Below are 14,149 nucleotides of genomic sequence, written 5' to 3' on the forward strand. Positions count from 1 at the left end.
AACGAAACAAAAAGGTTTCTTTCCTTTCTGGGCCTTTGCCTACTTCTTGTAGAACAAAAGAGCTACTTAAATATAAAATGAGAAAAAACGGTATTCAGAAATAAATAGAATATATACAATGGCAAAAGCTCTTTAGATAGCTCGCTTTGGAAAACGCAATGAGATCGCTTGGCCACGGAACGCTTGGCACCCGGGGCCACGAGTCTCAGGTACGCTAAGTCTAGATCTGCTAGACTCAGCATACTCCAATGGTTGGACAACATCCACCATCAGGCGATTCGTATTGCCACTGGAGTATTTCGAACATCTCCAGTCCAAAGTCTCTATGTCGAACCATATGAGCCATCATTATCGCTTCGTTGGAAACAGATGTCTCTACAACACGCCTTCAAACTAAAATCCCTGCCAGACCATCCTACTTGAACATCCGTTTTTGAGCCACAATGGGAAAATCTTTATAACACCCGTCAGATTGCCAACCTCATCCCTTTGGTTTTCGTGTCTAAGAGTTACTCAGAGAGAGTAACATAACCGTAGACAATGTTGCCATATCAACAAGGCAACCATTCCCATCCTGGCATGTTCGAACACCACCGTGCAATTTCTCTATTAACAAATGAGGAAAGACTACCACTTCGTATTCTCTCTACCAACAACTCTATGCTGCCCACCTAGCTGAATACTCTTAACTTCTTGCCTGTCTTCACTGATGGATCGAGTTCAGAGTTACCTGACGGATCTGCTGCCACCTTCCCAAATGACGTTACATATGGAAAGATACCTGACGAACGCAGCATATATTCAGCAGAGTTGTATGCAATTGAGTTAGCCTTGGGTCACATTAAAACCCACAGTTACCAAAGATGTATGGTATATACAGACTCTTTAAGTATACCAGGACAACGACATAAACCAGGACAAATTTGTGACACTTTTTGCTGTTTTCTAAAAATAAATACATATAAGTATAAACGAAATGATATTCCGAATATGATTATGGGTATAATTACCTCTCAACTTCTGAATACCATTACGTTTATTTACAAATTTGCATTAGAACAATTAGAATTTGAGAAATTAGGTGTCACAGTGTTACACTCCTTTGTAGGACAACTTTGTGACAACCAACATTCTGCTATCACTCCTTTGTATTTCAACATCTGTCATAGTGTTGTATCTATAAATGACTAATTTAGGACAATTAAAGGATAAACGGAAGCAAATCATTCAGTATTTTTGATGGAACAATGTCATGAATGCATTTTATTAATGTTAGCTTACAATACTTCAACACAACCATTTTTTATAGAACATAGGGTAGAAACTTTACAAAAAACAACAAAAAGAAACCCTTCAAAGCAGTTGGTACACATTTCATTACTCATTACGTTGAAAACAACTGGGTTATTTTTGGAACATCAAAAATTGCTCGCTTCTCCCTCTGCTTAGGAGCATTTAATTTACATACAATCTCCTTGTCTTCGTATCGAATTTCGTCTTTTTTCAGCAGGCCATATCCAGTGTTTACCTGCTGGTTCCATTGCATTGATTAGTGTCCCTTGGTGAAGAAGTCCTCGAACGTATTGTAGTCAAACCATCCAGGAGTGCAGTTATATCTTGCACCTGCAGGACCAGCTTCAGTCCATGTATTCCACAAATGCTTGGACTTGTAGTTCACATAAAGTGGAGCAAGGTGGCCATCTGCATTCCCACAAAACATTATGGAAGTGCAAGCTTTTGTGGAGTTCCTAATTTTTTCAGGGTATTTTGTACCTCTTTTTGTGTTTACTTTGCAAGAGCCTGGGTCGTCTACGAGGTTCGTCTCGTCGTAGTTCAAAATATTTGCACTTGGAACTCCATCAACTGCTGCTCTTTTGATATATTTTGAGGAAATCTTTGCGTAAGAATTTTATGGCGACCCATGAAGGAGTTTTGCCAGTCAAATCGTGGAAAATTATTTCTAAAAATAAGCACTGTACGGTCCACGCGGTCCAGATAGGATTTCACAATGCACCTCGGGTCGAATCTTGTCAGAAGAAACCCATAATTTGACATCACAATACAATGAGAAACGAAAGCCTGTTCCTCACTTTCACTAAAAACAGTTGGATGTCCTGGGGTGGCATCATGTTTCCCTTTCAGCTTTAACCATAGGGTGTTTCTATGTATCCCATTCCTAAAAAATAAAATTATTTATTAGTATAAAATTATTAATTAGCATAAAATTACTAATAACGGTAGTATTAAATTATTTTTCTAATTTTAAAACAGAATACAAACTACTTGAAACTTACTTTTCAGCTGCTTTTCGTAAGAATATTTTATTTGATTTAATTTCATTAAGGGCCTCTGTCAGCGTAGCATCAGTATAATTTCGATATTGACGTGACCCAACTTTCCTTCTGTATTTTCCGGGGATTTTATACTCTAAAACAGATAAATTATTATAAATATAGTAAAATAAAATAAAAGCAAAAGTGTTGAAATATCATGGTGCAACTTTGGGACACCGCCATTAACTGTCACAATGTTGTACTCCATACGTTTATGTTCTACTTATTTTCACAAAAAATAAAGTAAATAAACACTTATTTAAAATTTACTTTTTACAAAATTATCACAAATCATAATATATTAAAATAAACTTACTTTCAAATCCACTGCACTTCGAGTTTTTCTGTATCAAAACAAAGTTTCAACAGCTTCCTGAAAATGATATTGGGACACGCACAATGGCTGCACTAGGCCGCTTGAAGGTTGTGCTAGTAGTTTTATCAGTTCCAACAGATGGAAGCAATAACTGTAAAAATGCTGGGGGTAATTTTGCCCTCTGACGGATTGCAGAATGCCCGGTAAAATCAAAAATAAGTCACGCGGCGTAGGTGTCACAAAGTTGTCCTGGTTTACGGTACTACAGACTTTATCAGGGATGAGATATAATCCCCATCCATTTCTGACCCGGGTCCAGCAAATGTTACGTTATCTTTTTGACATCGGTTTCTTCTGAATCCCAAGTCACACTGGAATCAAGGGTAATGAACTGGCCGACGCTGCAGCCAGGTCACCGCAACCCCAGAACAACCGTAGCCTGTTATTCCCATATACAGATACAGGCAAGTAAGACGTAACAGATTACTCTCCCAGTCGCAACAGTCTTGGCATGGGCAGGTAACAAACAAGCTATATCAGATAAAGCCCGTAATTTAACTGTGGCAGTCTAGTCTGCGCAGGAACCACAAAGAGGAAGTTGTTCTTGTTCGCCTCCACATGGGACACAGTCATCTTACTCATCCATTCCTGCTGAGGGTGGATGACTCTCCTATGTGTGAACAATGCGACACCTTTTTAACCATACGACATATTTATCCGTGTGTGCGCTTTATAGGCACGAACGTCGTTTATATTTTACTGCTTTTTACCCTCTAACAGAACCTTATACAGTCAGTCAGATTTTATCCGACAATGTAAATTTACCAGTTGTTTTTAGTTGTTTAAAATGTTTAAATATTTTTACACTCATTTAAAATTACTGTTTTATAAACTTATTAAGCATTTTTACTGTTCCTCTTGACCTTTCCCTAATGGACTATCTCTTAACATGGTCGAATCTTCCTCTACCATAAGCTCCCACATTAATAGAGAAGCGTAGATTCGCGTCCACAACTGCCATTAAAACTACTGAAGAAAATTAAGAAAATATTTTATAGTTGTAAAGTAGTGGTCCTGAAGTGATCACTACCCTACAAATCTGCGTGGACTATTTTTTTAACCTAGAAGTAGTAGACCAATTAAGAACTTTCAGTCTGTTTTACTCTCTCTTTCAGGACCACAAGTAATAGCTGTGCAGAAGAAGAGACTAAGAATTTTGCATTCCACGAAGAAACTAGAAGCGATGTTGGAGGTGACGTAGGGGTGCCTTCAAATTCTGAACTAACGCCCACGTCCTTGATCCAACGCAAAGACTCATCAGTGAATATAGACTAAGAAAAGCAAGGCTACAGCTGTGTACTGAATTTCAAAAAAAGCTGCTGACCCATTTGGCTGATCAGAAAGCTGAGGAGGCAGATCTTGACAAAGCATTTTTGCTTTCACTATTTCTAGACTACAAAAAACTGACTTATGAACCGAAAACTTACTTTCGCCTTTATACACTGCAATTCTTCAGAAATGTCACCCAAACTCAAGCACATCATCAGAACACAACACAAAGCACTTTCCCTCAAGAGAACGAAATTCCTTTGAACATTTATTATTCACTGGAAGAATGTCCCACCCATACAACAGTACTACTACCCTCCACTATCATCTCATCAGTTTTTAACTCGAAGAACAGATTTACTTTGAACTTATTGGGTTCCGCCTATGACTGTAGTTTTTCATTAAAGGAGGACGTACAATTTCGAAAAGTTCATCAAAGGAAGAGTTAGACACCAGGTAATATTCGAAAAACTTTTGGTGATAACTTTTAACTCATTAAAAAATTTTAAAAAATTCTTCTCACGATTAGCATGAAACAGGGGTACTCAATACCTTCTTATCACTGGTTCATTTAGACATCCAGCTGCTTTAGCCACGCAGACAACTGTTAAATGGTTTTTAAACATGATAGAGAACAATCAAACAGGCTGTGGCCACAGCTCGATGGAGACTAAGTACCAAAAAGCTTTTCAGCAGGATGAGTGTGGACGGAGAACGCCATATGTTCTTGAAAAATGAAATAATAAATTTTAAATAGTTAAGAAATTGGCGGTTTTTTAATTAATAAGTAATCAATAATATCCGTTTTATGAATTTCAGTAGCGCTCATTAACAAAAGAATGATTGTAGACATCTCTACAATTATAAATGGTATTCGTAGAAAAAAATCTAAACTCTGAAAACTTCACCTATTTGTACAACGATTTACAACAGTGTGAGACTTCAACATATTATCAGTCTATATACAGTATACACAAAATAGAGAAAGAGTTATTTTAGAGTAAAACTGGCTACCGATTCACACCTTTTTAGATTCAACATTTCGCCATCAACGGTGTTCTTCCAGCATTGTCATTCTTGAAGACACTTCCCACAACTCACGTGCCAAGTTTGAATCCTTGGCTTTTGCAGACCTCGCAGACGGACGGCAGTCTCCGAAGTATTCTCCAGACACATTTTCTAGGCTTTCTTCTAAGGCCAGGTGAAGGGTTGTTTGAGCCCCTTCCCAACAGTTCTTTATGAAAGGATACAACAGGGGCACGCACACATAATTAATCAATTTTCCACTATCACGAGTGATGGATGTCCGCACTATCCCAGGGCTTACAGCATTCACTGTCACTCCTGTTCCCTCCAGTCTTCGACTTAATTCAGCAGTAAACAACAAGTTAGCTAACTTAGTGCTCCAGTAAGTAAACCGATTACCGCTGCCCTTCTCGAAATTCAAATTGCCAGGATCCAAGGTCGCCAGCCAATGTACCAGGGACGACACGACTATAATGCGAGAGGGAGCGCTCCTCTTCAGTATGTCCAACAGGAGGTTGGTCAGCAGAAATGGACCAAAATGGTTGGTTGCGAACAACACCTCCAGGCCGTCTTCTGTAATTCGTGGACCGGATCGTGCACTAATGCCGGCGTTGTTTATCAGGACGTCGAGACGCTCCTCAGTTTTCTTGAAATCTTCAGCGAAAGCCCGCACTGACTTCAGGGAACTCAAATCCAGCTGTTTGATGACCACATTATCTTTACCAGTTGACCTCAGAATGTCCCGAGCAGCCTCCTTTGCACGTTCCACACTTCTACAAGCCATTATAACCCGCGCGTTCCTTCGCACCAGTTCCCTCGCCGTCTCCTTACCAATACCCGAACTCGCACCAGTAATAATTACAGTCTTCCCCGTCATATCTCGAGTACTCTTGCATTTCCCTGTTTTCAGCTTCAAATAAATTTTGACAGCGAGAAGGACCAGCAATACAACGAGTAACGAATCTCGAAAGACTGAACGGAGCGTTGACAGCATTTCTCCCTTCTGGTCTGTAGGCAACGTGAAAAGAACCTAGTTCTCTGCCTACAGGACCGAAGCGGAAAAGTAATCATATGTTCACCGAAATCAAAATACTTACGATTCGTAAGTACGGTTATTAATTCGGAAACCTGTTTCAAAAAAAATCAAACAAACAAACAAGCAGGAGTTTTGTAATGTAAGACTGACAGCAATACTTATTAAGTATTTTAATGGTTTCTTTCTTCAATTCTTTTCTTGTTACTTGTAAACGCCAGTCAATCAACATCTAGCTGAAAGCCTTCTGTCTTTCATTGTCTTAAACATCCTACAGATGAGGCTGGTGATGCGCAGTTGCATAACATATTTTTTCAGATAATAAACATTATTTATTATAACACGCAAGAAGGGAAACCTTAAATAACAAAAACTTGCCTAGAAGGAACTTAACTCACATTAATAAGAAATACAGCAATTCTTTCAAATCGCTACTGATCAGGAAATCCAAAATCCTTTTTTTTATAAAGTAACACTTATGCGCAACCCGCGGAAAATGAATTCTTTAGATACAAAAACTCAAGAGTTCTGCAAAACACAGACTGGAAACCTGTGATAGAGGAATGTTCAAGGAGCTAACAGTTTTAAAGTGACTTCTAAAAATATTTGTAACAAAATGATATGTGGATTTAGATTATGGAGATGTTTGTATGATTGCACCTTTTAGCCAAGCATTTGGCCTTCCTTTGGGTTAATCCTAGGTACCATCCCTAGATATATAGAAAAACATAGCTACTATCTTTCTCACTCTGCTAAGTCCCCGAGTGTCTGATCTGGATTAAGGAAAAGAAGGAATGAATGTATTCCACTGGTGGGTGGCTTGTCTTGCTGGGTCATAGCTCCAATTGGTACTCACATGTGGGAGGGATATTTGAACCTGATGAATTCTTGTGTTTAGTGTGTCTGAGATTGATTGGTTGAATTTAATTACGCATTGTCTTCAGTTTTTCTGGTATTGCTCAGTTATTTATTTATTTATCCCCCAGAGTGAGGTTGCTAGATTCTTCATGTAATCTAGCAACCTCCCAGTGAGGTTGCTAGATAACATCTGCTGCTGTTATTCGTGTTTTTAAGTCTGACTGGGGTTTATCCAGCAAGACTCTCTCGTTATATTATAAGACAGTATTTCTCCCCATGACAACATATGCAGCAAGTGCTTAGTTTCATCGAGCTGTGTTGATGAGGTTCCAAGCAAAACTCAACTCTATACAAAGTTCAGTGCTTCTCAGTATGTTGAGAGTGTGTAGGACCGTATCTACCCCAGCAATTCAGGTATTGGCCGGGGCTGTTCCTTTGGACTTCATCCTGAAGTCCAAAGGAACAAACTATTACTATTCCTGATATACCGAGGACTATATTATCGGATTAAGAAGAAGATACCCGCTACGTTTCATAACATTACAATTGTACTCAGGTAGATATTAAAAGGGAAAAGAAGATGTGTACAAAGGAGATAATTAATCGATGGCAAACGAGATGGGAATATTGGAACTGCGGGAAGGGTGGCAAAGTTATTTCTTCCAGAGGTGACGTTTCTCCTAGATAAAAGCGTAGCTGAATGGTTTACGCCTGGATTGGAGTTGCTAAATTTAATAACAGGCCATGGATCATTGAATGCGAAACTATTTGCTCTAAGATTAACAAATACTGAATTGTGTTTTAGTGGAGCCAAGGAAAATTAGTTTCACATTTTTTGAGAATGTAATATTTATGATAGTACGCGATTAATAATTCAGGGTTCCTCCCAGCGAACCCTGCGCTGACTAGAATGGCAATGCATTATTACAGGTTTAATTTCATTTAGTTTGTTGGTAGGGCACCCATTCCAAGCTTCTTGCCATCGTGCGGTTAATTTTTTGTGGATTAGTTGCTTGCAGTCTGTATAGGGTACTGACAAGTGGATACTACTTTGTGACGTTGCTGATTTGGCTGCTGCGTCTGCCAAATCATTGCCTCTAATACCAACATGGCTAGGGATCCAGTAAAAGCGAATATCGAAGTTTAACACTGTGAGGGAGTGTAATATTTGCTGCACCCGACACAATACTGGGTGAGTGCTTCTCACATTGTATGCCTGTAATATTCTTTGGAAGTCAGTATATAACATGCACCTTTGGTACTGGTGGGATTTTATATGATCCAAGGCCGGTTCTATTACGTGTAGCTCTGCCAATTGCGGAATACGATTGCAGATTGTTTTGCTTGGGAAAACCCAAGCAGATCCAGCAAGCTCTTCAGACTTCGAGCCATCTGTATATACCTGCAAGAAGTCTCGGTATTCGGCGTGGTTTGCTGCAAATAGTTGCCGATATATACATGGCAATGTATCAACTTTCAGCCAGCTCCTAATACTGAAATCACAAAACGGAAATTCATATTCCATGGAGGAACTGATTGCCTTGCTGACTTGGACATATTATCCAATGTAAAGTTAATATCATGAATCAGCTCTTGAATCTTAGATTCTAGTGCTGGCCGGTAGGCATCCTTATAAAGCCGTTCCAAGAGAGGAGCAGATCGATCGCTTACAGCGGATCCAGGCGAGATAAACAGCCATAACTACAAAAGGATGATTTTCTACCAGGTTCACACGAAGGAGAGATTCTTTGGTTTATGCAGAATGTACGCAGCTTAAAAAACAAGCTTCATTGTCTCCAGACTCTCCTATTGCTTAATGAGTTTGATGTCATCTGCCTTTCAGAAACATGGTTAACAGCAGATAGACAGCTTGATCTTACCCATTTTAACACCCCTTACAAACACATTGGGAATCACAGGATTAACGGACGAGGCGGAGGTGTTGAAATCCTGTTCTACGATCGATTCCAGACCTTAAGGACACGAGTGAGCCAGTGAAACAACTTTGAGGCAGTCTCCCTGACGCTGAGGAGTCCTCTTCTTCGATTTTGATTTTTGATTTTGGGTTTATTGGCGCAAAAACAACTAAGGTTATACTGGGCCAGGAAACGATTAAAATAAAAATAAAGATAAATTCTGGTAACCTTTAAAAAGGTTACTTCGTCAAATTGGTATTTTTATATATATATAAATATATATAAGGCAATATAAGTTTAAAAATAAATGATCCAATTTATATATGTGTGTATATACAGGGTGTTTCAGTTAAACGTTTCAGAACTTCTAAGAGGGGTAGGGTACATCCTGACAACTCGAAATCATATAGCAATGTGGGGTCGGAAATGCTTTCCTGAAGCGGTGTTGTACACAGAAGCACCATAAAGAAAGGAGACCGTAAGTGAGAAATCGTTTTAATAATACATGAAAAGAAGCAAAAGGTACATGGATTAAAGTAAGTGTTCGAAGTTTCTTCCACGGGCTACAATGCACGCCTCACATCTCCGACGCATGGACATCCGAACATTCTGGAATACTCCAGGCGAATTTCGAATTTCTTCGGCAGCTACTGCGATTCTTGCAACCAGCTCCTCAGCATTGTCAACAGGGGTGTCATAAACTAGCGATTTCATATGACCCCAGAAATAAAAATCAAGACATGATAGATCGGGTGACCGAGCAGGCCAACGCACGGGACCACGACGTCCGATCCACTGTTGACCAAATGTGACATCCAGGTAGTTACGAACATCTCCGCTATAATGGGGAGGGGCTCCATCGTGTTGGAACCACATTGTCTGTTGCGTCGATGCAGAAATCTGTTCATCTCTCAAAAGTTGTGGCAATACTTGCTGCAGAAAGATCAAGTAGATAGGTCCGGTTAGACCTATCTACTTGATAATCCATGTACCTACGGTAATCCATGTACCTTTTGCTTCTTTTCATGTATTATTAAAACGATTTCTCACTTACGGTCTCTTTTCTTTTTATGGTGCTTCTGCGTACAACACCGCTTCAGGAAAGCATTTCCGACCCCACATTGCTATATGATTTCGAGTTGTCAGGATGTACCCTACCCCTCTTAGAAGTTCTGAAACGTTTAACTGAAACACCCTGTATTAATAGCTTGTAAAAACTTAAAAACTGCTGACACGTGGTCGTTGTCTGATAAAATCTGACTGAGTGTATAAGGCTCAGTCGGATGAGTAAAAGCGGTTAAATATATATTGCGAACATGGGAAAAATTAACACAATCTATTAAAATATGCTTTAAAGTTAAAACGCAAGACTCGCACATAGGAGGGTCATCCGCCCTCAGCAGAAAAGAATGTGTCAAATGACTGTGTCCTATGCGGAATCGAGCAAGAACAACTTCCTCGCTCCGATTCCTGCGCAGACTAGACTGCCATGTTTCTATTACAGGCTTTATTTGGTATAATTTATTTGTTCTCTGTCTGTGCCACAGTTCTTGTCATTGGGAATATATCTTGTTGCGTATTATTTGCCTGTAGTCTGTATAGGGGACTGACAGGCAACAATTATGAGTGGGTGTTGCTGATTTGGCTGCAGCGTCACCCAAATCATTTCCCTTTATCCCAATGTGGCTAGTAATCCAGCAGAAGCGGATATAAAACTTGTATTCATGAAGAGAATGTATCTTCTGCTGAACCCGACAAAGAACTGGATGAGAATTGTGTCTCAGAGATAATAAAGCCTGTAATACACTCAAAGAGTCAGAATATATTATTGACCTTTGGAATTGACAAGTTCGAATGTGATCCAAGGCTAGCTCTATAGCATACAGCTCTGCCGTGTATATGCTGGATTCAGGAGGAATCTGCTGAGATATTATAGTGTCCGGAAACACAACAGCAGATCCTACGCACGATTCAGACTTCGAGCCGTCTGTGTAAACGGGCAGGAAGTCTGAGTACTCAGCTCGGTGTGCAGAATAGAGCTGCTGGTAGACAGATGATGAGGTCTCAGACTTTACCCATTTATTAAGGGAAAAGTCTCACGGTGGGGGATGAGCATGCCAGGGTGGAGGAATTTCTTTTCGTGTTTGTGCAACCTTGTCTACCATGATGTTAAACTCTCTGAGTAGCTCTTGGACACGAATGCCAAAAGGTCGGTTGGCAGTCTTACGGGTATTGTACAAGTTTTCCCAACGTGGCTCAAAAACGGATGTCCACGTAAGATGGTCTGGCAGGGATTTCAACTTTAAAGCATAGTTTAAAGACAACTGCTTACGTCGAAGGGATAATGATGGTTCGTTTGCTTCGACGTATAAGCTCTGGACAGGAGATGTGCGATATGCTACAGTAGCGATACGGATGGCCTGATGATGGACAGGGTCAAGCCATGGAAGGGCACTGTCTCTGGCTGAGGAGTATACCTGGGCCCCGTAGTCTAATTTGGGTCGTACAAGTGCACGTTAAAGCCGTAGTAGGGTGCATCGATCTGCTCCCCAACTCGTGGAGGAGAGAGAGCGGAGAATATTTAGTCCCCTCGTGCATTTTGTACGACGTTGAGGAATATGTTCGAGAAAGGTCAACTTTTTATCAAACACAAGTTCCAAGAATTTTGTGCCTGACACTACTGGAATAACATTTTGTCCGAGCCTTAATTCAGGTTCAGGATGAAGATTACGCTTGAGACAAAAGTGTACGCAAACGGTCTTCTCCGGCGAGAACCTGAAGCCATTAGCAAGTGCCCAGGAATTAAGGCGATCAATGGTTTTCTGCAGTTGTCTTTCAATAACCCTCATGTTGCATGACTGACAAAATATACTAAAGTCATCAACATAGAGGGCACTGTTTACAGTTGGAGGAAGTTGTTCTGTGATGGCAAAAAATTGACTTTGATGGCAAAAAGCGTGACACTTAATACTGATCCTTGTGGTACTCCCTCCTCTTGGCTGAAGGAACGAGAGAGTGAGGATCCCACACGAACTTGGAAAGATCGATTGGCTAAAACGTTTTTAATAAAAGTGGGGAGTTGCCCCCTAAGGCCAAGGCTATGCAGATCTTTTAAGATGCCAAATCTCCAAGTTGTGTCGTACGCTTTCTCCATGTCAAAGAACACCGACACCAAGTGTTCGCGTTTTAGGAAAGCATCCCGGATGGATGCTTCCAATCTAATAAGATGGTCCAAAGTGGACCGGTTCCTTCGGAAGCAGCACTGGATGTTGGAGAGAAGGTCATTTGTTTCAAGATACCATATTAAACGAGAATTAACCATTCTCTCCTGGATTTTGCACAGATAGCTAGTCAGAGCAATAGGACGATAATTGGTGGTGACTTTTGGATCCTTTCCTGGCTTAGGAAAGGCAAGAACGATTGCCTTTCGCCAGGAGTCCGGAAACTGCCCTTCAATAAAGATTGTGTTATACAGAAGGAGCAGACAATCCATAGATTTTGGTGAAAGATGTTTAATCATTTCATAATGGATGCCATTTGGTCCAACAGCACTTGTTTTGGAAAGAGTGAGGGCTCTTTTCATTTCCTGCATAGTGAATGCCCCGTTGTAGGGATAGAGGCCCTTGGACTTAAAATTAAGTGCTTGTTTTTCCAGGTTATGTTTCAGGACCAGGAACTCTGGGGAATACGAGGATGTTGCGGAGCTGTTAGAGAATGTTTCTCAAGAGCATTGGCTATTGCAGTTGGGTCTGCAATAGTGCATCCATTATAATCTAAGATTGAAGAAGGGTGGGATGTATATTTTCCCTTCATTTTCCGGATTTTATCCCAGACTACCTTAGAGTTAGTAGACTGGTTAATAGATGGTGTAAAACGGATCCACGATTCCTTTTGACTCTGACGACGGATGTAGCGTGCTTTGGCTCGTGCACGTTTGAAGGCTATAAGGTTGTTCGTGGTAGGATATCGGCGAAATATCCCCCACGCTTTGTTTTGAGCCTTTTTTGCTGTTGTGCATTGTAAATTCCACCAAGGTTTGGGAAATGGTGGAAACCGGGCAGATGTTTTTGGGACAGCATTAGCAGCTGCTTGGACAATGACTTCTGTGATGTACTTTACTGCGTCATTGATAGGCTCCCGACTGACTGTACTGAGGTCAAAATTTGCCTGATGTTGGAAGGCATTCCAGTCACCCTGATCAAACTTCCACCGTGGTAACCTGAAAGGAAGACATGGGCTCCCACTGTGTAACAAGGTTATCTCGGGGAAGTGATCACTTCCGTATGGATTCTCCTCCACTTCCCAAGTGAGTGAAGGGAGTAGAGAAGGGGAGCAGATAGAGAGATCAATGGCAGAAAAAGTACGGGTAGGCATGTGGAAGAAGGTGTCTGTTCCAGTATTTAGAAGGGAAAGGTCATTGTCATTGAGCATACGCTCTATGACTCGACTCCTTCCGTTGATGTTAGCACTACCCCACAGGGTGTTATGTCCATTCATATTCCCGAGAAGTAAGTAAGGGGGAGGCAACTGCATTACAAGATCATCAAGGTCTTCCTGGGGGATGTCAGTCCCAGGTGGCAAATAAAGAGAACAAACTGTTAATATAAATCCCACCGAAAGGCGAATTGCAACAGCTTCTATGCTAGTTGTAATTAGCAAGGGCTGCACTAGCGTCTGGTTACCCACAAGGATAGCCACTCCCCCATGTACAGAGCCATCCGAAATTCTATCCTTTCGAAAAATTGTGATGTTGTGCATGGTGGGATCATCATTTGCCTTTAGATATGTCTCCTGCAAGCAAAAGCAAACTGGCTCGTGCTTTTGCAGGAGAGCCTTGATGTCATTAATATTTCGCCGGAATCCGATGTCATTAATATTTCGCCGGAATCCGATGTCATTAATATTTCGCCGGAATCCACGACAATTCCATTGTAGGAATTTAGCCATTATTTTGGCTTGGTGGGTCCATCAGGCGGCTTCCGAGGTGCTGAGGGCTTACGTTTATCAGTCCTGGGTTTATCTTTTTTGGGAAAGAATGGACGCTGTTCCCTGTCCATTTCTTCCTAAGTAAAGAGTTCCAAGACTGAATCTTCGGGTTTCTCCTTCTGCTCGACATCCATGTTTTCTTGAGTAGTAGGAGGAGACTTCCCCTTTCTTATTCTTTTCTTTCATAATTATCTTTGTTACTTGTGGAGCATTATGAGGTACCGATATAGGAGTGGCAGCTGACTGGTCCTTCTGTGCAGGTTTTCGAGAACTTATGAGATACCGCGCGATGGGAGTCAAAGACTCCTATGGAGGAATGGTCATGTCCGTCTGAGTTCCGACGGAACATCTC

At 40.9% G+C, this 14,149-nt stretch overlaps 1 pseudogene; it reads right to left on the reverse strand.

Moving 5' to 3' along the window:
• Positions 1–1,833: 1,833 nt before the first annotated feature.
• On the reverse strand, positions 1,834–5,896 carry LOC150091562 (retinol dehydrogenase 12 pseudogene; annotated as a pseudogene).
• Positions 5,897–14,149: the final 8,253 nt, after the last annotated feature.

The sequence above is a fragment of the Mastigoproctus giganteus genome, chromosome 1, assembly GCF_048544385.1.
Source record: "Mastigoproctus giganteus isolate SK-2022 chromosome 1, ASM4854438v1, whole genome shotgun sequence".
Lineage (NCBI taxonomy): Eukaryota > Metazoa > Arthropoda > Arachnida > Uropygi > Thelyphonidae > Mastigoproctus > Mastigoproctus giganteus.